Source organism: Grampus griseus, assembly GCF_964374135.1.
Source record: "Grampus griseus genome assembly, chromosome: 20".
NCBI lineage: Eukaryota > Metazoa > Chordata > Mammalia > Artiodactyla > Delphinidae > Grampus > Grampus griseus.
In genome coordinates this window covers 20,992,661-20,998,452 of record NC_139014.1, presented here as the reverse complement: position 1 = coordinate 20,998,452, position 5,792 = coordinate 20,992,661, and the positions used below count along the sequence as shown (strand labels likewise).

Here is a 5,792-nt window from a genome sequence, read left to right as displayed (position 1 = left end):
AGATTTTTCTTTTGCCTGGTATGAGTTTAAGTCTGTGTCCACCCAAGGGGCATTGGAAGAACAAAGGGTATTTTTCTGGGGCTCCTCCAGATGGGGGCCTCAGTGCAGTTTCCTCCTCATTTCTTCTAAATGTAGTATGTGTGGCGGTTAGAGTGTAATGCCAGTGCTGCTGTTTACGAGCTGTGCCACCTAGGTAAGTCGCTTAACCTCTTTTAGCCCTAGTGTCCTTGTCTGTGAAATGCAGATAAACAACCTTTTAAGGTGGTGAAGAGAGTTTAGTGAAATAATGTGTGTAAAGTACCTAGGACAGTGCCTGATACTGAGTAGGTGCTCAGTCAACAGTGGTTGATACAATAGAGTCTATTAATTTTATGGAATCATCAGGGCTGACACCGTGTCAAAGACTCTATGAGTCCCCTGGAATTATAGGCCAAATGTGAGGATGTGCGTGTGGTGGGGAGAATGTCCATAGTTTTACTGATGATTTGGAGCAGGGGGTGGCAGTCTCCTGGAACAGAAGTAGCCCCAATCCTTTGACTCATACTCCCAAAGAAGTCAGTTTCCCCATTCCCATGCCTCCAGCTAGGAGTTCCTTAAGTAGTGTTCTGCCTGGAAGTACAGCTTCATCTAGGGTGGAGCTGGGAGAGACAGCCATTAAGATAGCAACACAGAGGAATTCCCTGGCTGTCCAGTGGTTAGGACTCTGTGCTTCCACTGCAGGGGGCATGGGTTTGATCCCTGGTCAGAGAACTAAGAGCCTACATGCCACATGGTGCAGCCAAAAAAGAAAAAAAACAAAAGATAGCAACACAGAGCACTTGCCAAGCACTTTACAGTTTGTCAAGTGCATTTACCTATATTAGCCTTTTAATACCCAGAACATCCCAGTAAAGTGAACTACCATTTATTGACTGCCAGGCGTTGTGCTCAGTGTATATATTTTTTTAAGTATGTTTAAAGTCTATAGAGTATTTCATCACCTAGATCTGCTATGATGTATAAAGCTCATCCACTATTTTAATCATTTAGACATATTTACTGTTATAAATAATACCATGATGTACATCCTATCCTAAAACTTCATGCATTTTTTTATAGTAAATTCCAAGAAGTGAAATTATTGGGTCAACACATACAAATATCCCCCCTCCCCATAGGTATGATCACTTTATTGATGTACCATAATAAGAATAATATTTTTTAATCTTCCTCTTTGGAATTCTTCAATGGAAACACATGGGCAGCCCCTTCTTTCTCCTAAACCCAGCAGAAACATTAATAATCTATCATATCCTTTTTAAAAAATTGAGGTAATTGTAGATTCACATGCAGTTGTAAGAAATAATACAGAGAGATCCCTTGTACATTTTGCCCACATTTACCCAGTAGTAACATTTTGTAAAACTATAGTATGACATCACAACCAGAATACTGACATTAGTTCGATCCATATTTCCCCAGTTTTACCTGTGTATGTGTGTATAGTAAGTTCTACGCAATATTGTTACCTGTGTAAGTTCTTACATCTGCCACTACAGTCAAGATACTGAACAGTTCCAACACCACAAGGATTCTTCATGTTGCTCTTTTATAATCACGCCTACATCACCCCCTTCTTAACCCTTGGCAACCACTAATCTATCCTCCACTTCTAAAATTTTTTCTTTCGAAAAATGGAGTCATACAGTATGTAACTTTTTAGGATTGGATTTTTTCACTCAGCATAAGTCTCTGGATATCCACTCAAGTTTTTGAATGTATCAGTAGTTTGTTTCTTTTATTTATTTCATGATATGGATGTACCACAGTTTAACCATTCACCTGTTAAAGAACACTTTGTACACAACATTGTAAGTCAAGTATACGCCAATAAAAAATTTTTTTATAAAAGGAACGCTTTGTGCTCCCACTTTGTACTCGCTAGCAATTAATGAAAGAGCCTGTTTTACTTGGTGTCCTGAGTGTTTCTTAACCCTTCAGGCATGGTACCTATTATTATTTCCATTTCATAGACAGGGAAAATTGAGGCTTATCGTAAATGATTTTCCCACAATCACATGCTGTTAAATGGCAAAGAAGAGCTTGGAACTCAAGACGGTAGGGCTCTTTCTACTACACCAGGCTTTCTCAGACCTTGACGAAGGTTGCTGGGAAGAGGGTATAGGCAGAACCAGAAGAGAGATGTCGGAGGCAGGAAGAGCACTGGAGCAGCCTGGACCACTTCAGGTCCTCACAGCTAACTTTGGTTCATAGGTTAGAAGATCAGTGTCATGAAGCAGGGGGCAATACGGCTTATGCCCTTCAAATTGTTTCCCCTTTGCTGCTTCAAGACTGAAGTGGATGGAGCCCATGAGCAATCTGCCCACAGACCTGGGGCCTAGAATAGGAAAGGGAGGACTCAGCCTTTGGGTGTCCATCAGAGCATAAATGGTCAAGGGTCTCCTTGGAAATGTGAAATTGAGTGTATCTCTGTTGAGGTCTGAGGAAGTTGAGTCCCATGACAAGTGAGCTCTCTATTCTGGGGCGGGGGGCAGTAAGGGAGAAATAGCATTTTAATTTTATTTTAGTGTGGTGGGGAACTATAGGTCATTTACACACACACACACACACACACACACATACACACACCCCTTGGGCAGGCTCAGTGTCTGGGACATGGTTCGGGGAAAGCAAAGTGGAATCAAAAATGGTTTTGCTGCTGCGGCCGCAGGCATGAGTATGCTCAGGCTTCAGAAAAGGCTTGGCTTCGGTGTCCTCCGCTGTGGCAAAAAGAAGGTCTGGTTGGACCCCAATGAGACTAATGAAATTACCAATGCCAACTCCCATCAGCAGATCCGGAAGCTGATCAAAGGTGGGCTGATCATCTGGAAGCCTGTGACAGTCCATTCCTTGAAATACACCTTGGCCCACCGGCAGGGCAGGCACATGGGCATAGGTAAGAGAAAGGGTGCTACCAATGCTCGAATGCCCGAGAAGGTAACCTGGTTGAGGAGGACGAGAATTCTGCACCCGCTGCTCAGAAAATACCGTCACTCTAAGAAGATTGACTGCCACGTGATCACAGCCTGTACCTGAAAGTGAAGGGTAAAGTGTTCAAAAACAAGCGGATTATCATGGAACATATCCACAAGCTGAAGGCAGACAAGGCTCGCAAGAAGCTGCTGGCGGACCAGGCTGAGGCCTGAAGGTCTAAGACCAAGGAAGCCCAAAAGCGCGAAGAGCGGCTCCAGGCCAAGAAGGAGGAAATCGTCAAGGCTCTGTCCAAGGAGGAAGAGACCAAGACATAAAGTTCTCTCCCTCTTCTCTGTTCAGAGTGGCCTCGGCAATTACACAGATCACTCATTCAATAAAAAACAAGCCTTTATCTGCTTAAAAAAAAAGAAAAATGCCAGTTCACACTTAGTCCTCACTTTACCACTGCTCTTTCTCTCCAAATCATGGACAGCTAAGTCAGAAGGAGCTAGAGAAATCATTTGGTCTATCCCCCAGCCTCTGGGCACTGGTAGAAGCTGACAGGTGGAAACCTAGAGTCAGCCCAAACGCTGCCTCTTCCCACCTCCTGCTGGAACTGGATTTTTTACAGTTGATGTTACCATTGCTCCCTTGGCCTATTCTAGTAGCTGTGGTGGACTTATAACAACTTTCTCTGTCTACTTAAAGCTCCAGAACCAGGCTGAGAGCGCATATCACTCTTCTCCATCTTCCATGGCCCATCAGAAATGGTACATCTTCTTCCAATGGTGCCCTCCATCCTTATCCAGTAATTCCAGCCATGGGGGATAAACACTGAGGGCTTCAGAATGTATAGGGAGTACTTTGCATTGTTGAAGCAACCAGAGATGTCCATTCTAAACCTCTTTTTTGGGTGGACTTATTTTTTTTTTTTTTTCTGCTGTGCCTAGGGGCTTGCAGGATCTTAGTTTCCTGACCAGGGATTGAACTAGTGCCCTTGTTTGTGAAAGCATGGAGTCCTAACCACTGGACCGTCAGGAAATTCCCTGGGTGGAAGTTCTTAGACAAAAGGAGATCACTATTTACTGGCTTTTATCCCCTCTGAGATTTCCTGATTGTCAGAGGTCCTGAATGTGGAGACAGCTACCTGCCCTTGAAGCCAAGATGGCGCCTTATCAGGAAACTTCAGGGCCCCTGCCTCTTCCCTTCCCTTGGCTGCCCCTCTACTCCAGGTACCCTCCTCTCCTGCCACCACTCCCTTCCCATCCCTCCTTTCTCTCTCTCTCTCTCAGCAAGTTTTTTATGTGATTACAGGCACTGCATGGTAATTAGTGCTAAACTCATTTGCACAACTACAGTTAATTGGCTACAACAATTAATTAATGTGTTGGAAATTTGGCACTGGAAAAAAAAAGTTTGTCATCAAAAAAAGGGCAAAAATTGTAGAGTGAGATACCCATAAAAATCGAGGGCAGGCTTCAAAAGCCCAGCTGGGCCTCAAACTTCAGGCTGGCCTCAGATGCCTTCCGACTCTCAACTTCAACACATTTTCCTCTTTCATTTTTTCCCTCTTCCTTTCTCTATTTCTCTTCTTGCTCTCTCTTTTTTTTTTTTTACAACTTAAGCAAACTCATTTCCCTGATAAAATATAGCATGACTAATGGCTAGAGCATGTAAAAATCATTGGGAAAATGTCCTTGGAAGACGAATGCATTTTCAGCAGAATAATTAACTTAATTAACAAATTCACATGCATATTCATCAGGCTATTAATGTCTTCTCGGCTCAGCTTGATGAACATTGCGGTAATAACCATCTCATTTACATACTGCATTCTACTGCGATCCAAAACAGACAACATACAGGCGTATACACACACACACACACACACACACACACACTTGCACCACTACACACAACATGCCTCCGCCTATTTGACTTCCAGGTTGGCTGGGGGAGAGAGAAGGAGAGAGAGAGTGGGGGCTGGGAACCCCCACTGGGTGGTGTGATCTTTAGAGGGTCATGAGTGAGGTGTGCTAAGGATACCGACATGTGAATGTCTGAGAGAACTTTAATTCTCTCCGTCTGCCTCTGTCACTCTCCCTCTGCCTCTTTTTCCTCATTTCCTTTTCTCTGTGTCATTTTCTCCCTTCTTCTCTACCGCCCCCCCCCAAACCATGTCTCTCTAGGGAAAAACTTGGTATCCGTGCCAACTTTTTCCCCCCTCCCTTCCTCCTTCTCTCTCCTCCTTCCCCTCTCCCAACTGCTGCCAGCCGGCATCAGCGCCGAATTGCCATCTCCTTCAGCTCTCTGTGGAGCAATCTCAGAGAGCAGTAAGGTGTGACGCGGAGTTCTGCCGGTTTCGCAGCACCGCCTGCGGAAAGAGCGCAGGATGGTGGAGGAAGATTAAGAGAAATCGCGAGCAGGGCTCGGCTGCCATTGGTGTGTGCAAACGCCGAGGAGCAAGGGAGAGGGAGAGCGAGGAGGGGGGGTAGAAAGGGAGGGGGAACCCAGCAGCTGTCGGCCTAATTCTTCTAACACTCTGCTTGTGGTCATATTAGAAAAACAGATTATGCCCCTCGGTGCCACTCACTTATACTTGACATACGTTAATGTTCTATATCTCCATTCTCGGGGCTTGATGACAGAGGACTTCAGGTCTAGGAGGATGGGGGTCTGGGCGGCCAAGGGGCAAAAAAAAGACCCTGCCTCCTCATTCTTCCTGACCCCCAGCCCCAGCCTGTACCTGATCTTTAGAAAGGAGGCCTGGGCCCAGAATTTGCTTCTGATGCCACCACTTGCCCCTGCTTTTTTCAGCCCTTAGGAGGTGCAGAGGTCAG

General features: G+C 45.1%; 1 pseudogene across 1 annotated transcript; it reads left to right on the top strand.

The window, feature by feature from the left end:
* The first annotated feature begins 2,701 nt into the window (after positions 1-2,701).
* LOC309837689 (large ribosomal subunit protein eL19-like) lies at positions 2,702-3,363 on the top strand (annotated as a pseudogene). The gene has a single exon. The product of its transcript is annotated as a large ribosomal subunit protein eL19-like (transcript).
* The last annotated feature ends 2,429 nt before the right edge of the window (positions 3,364-5,792 follow it).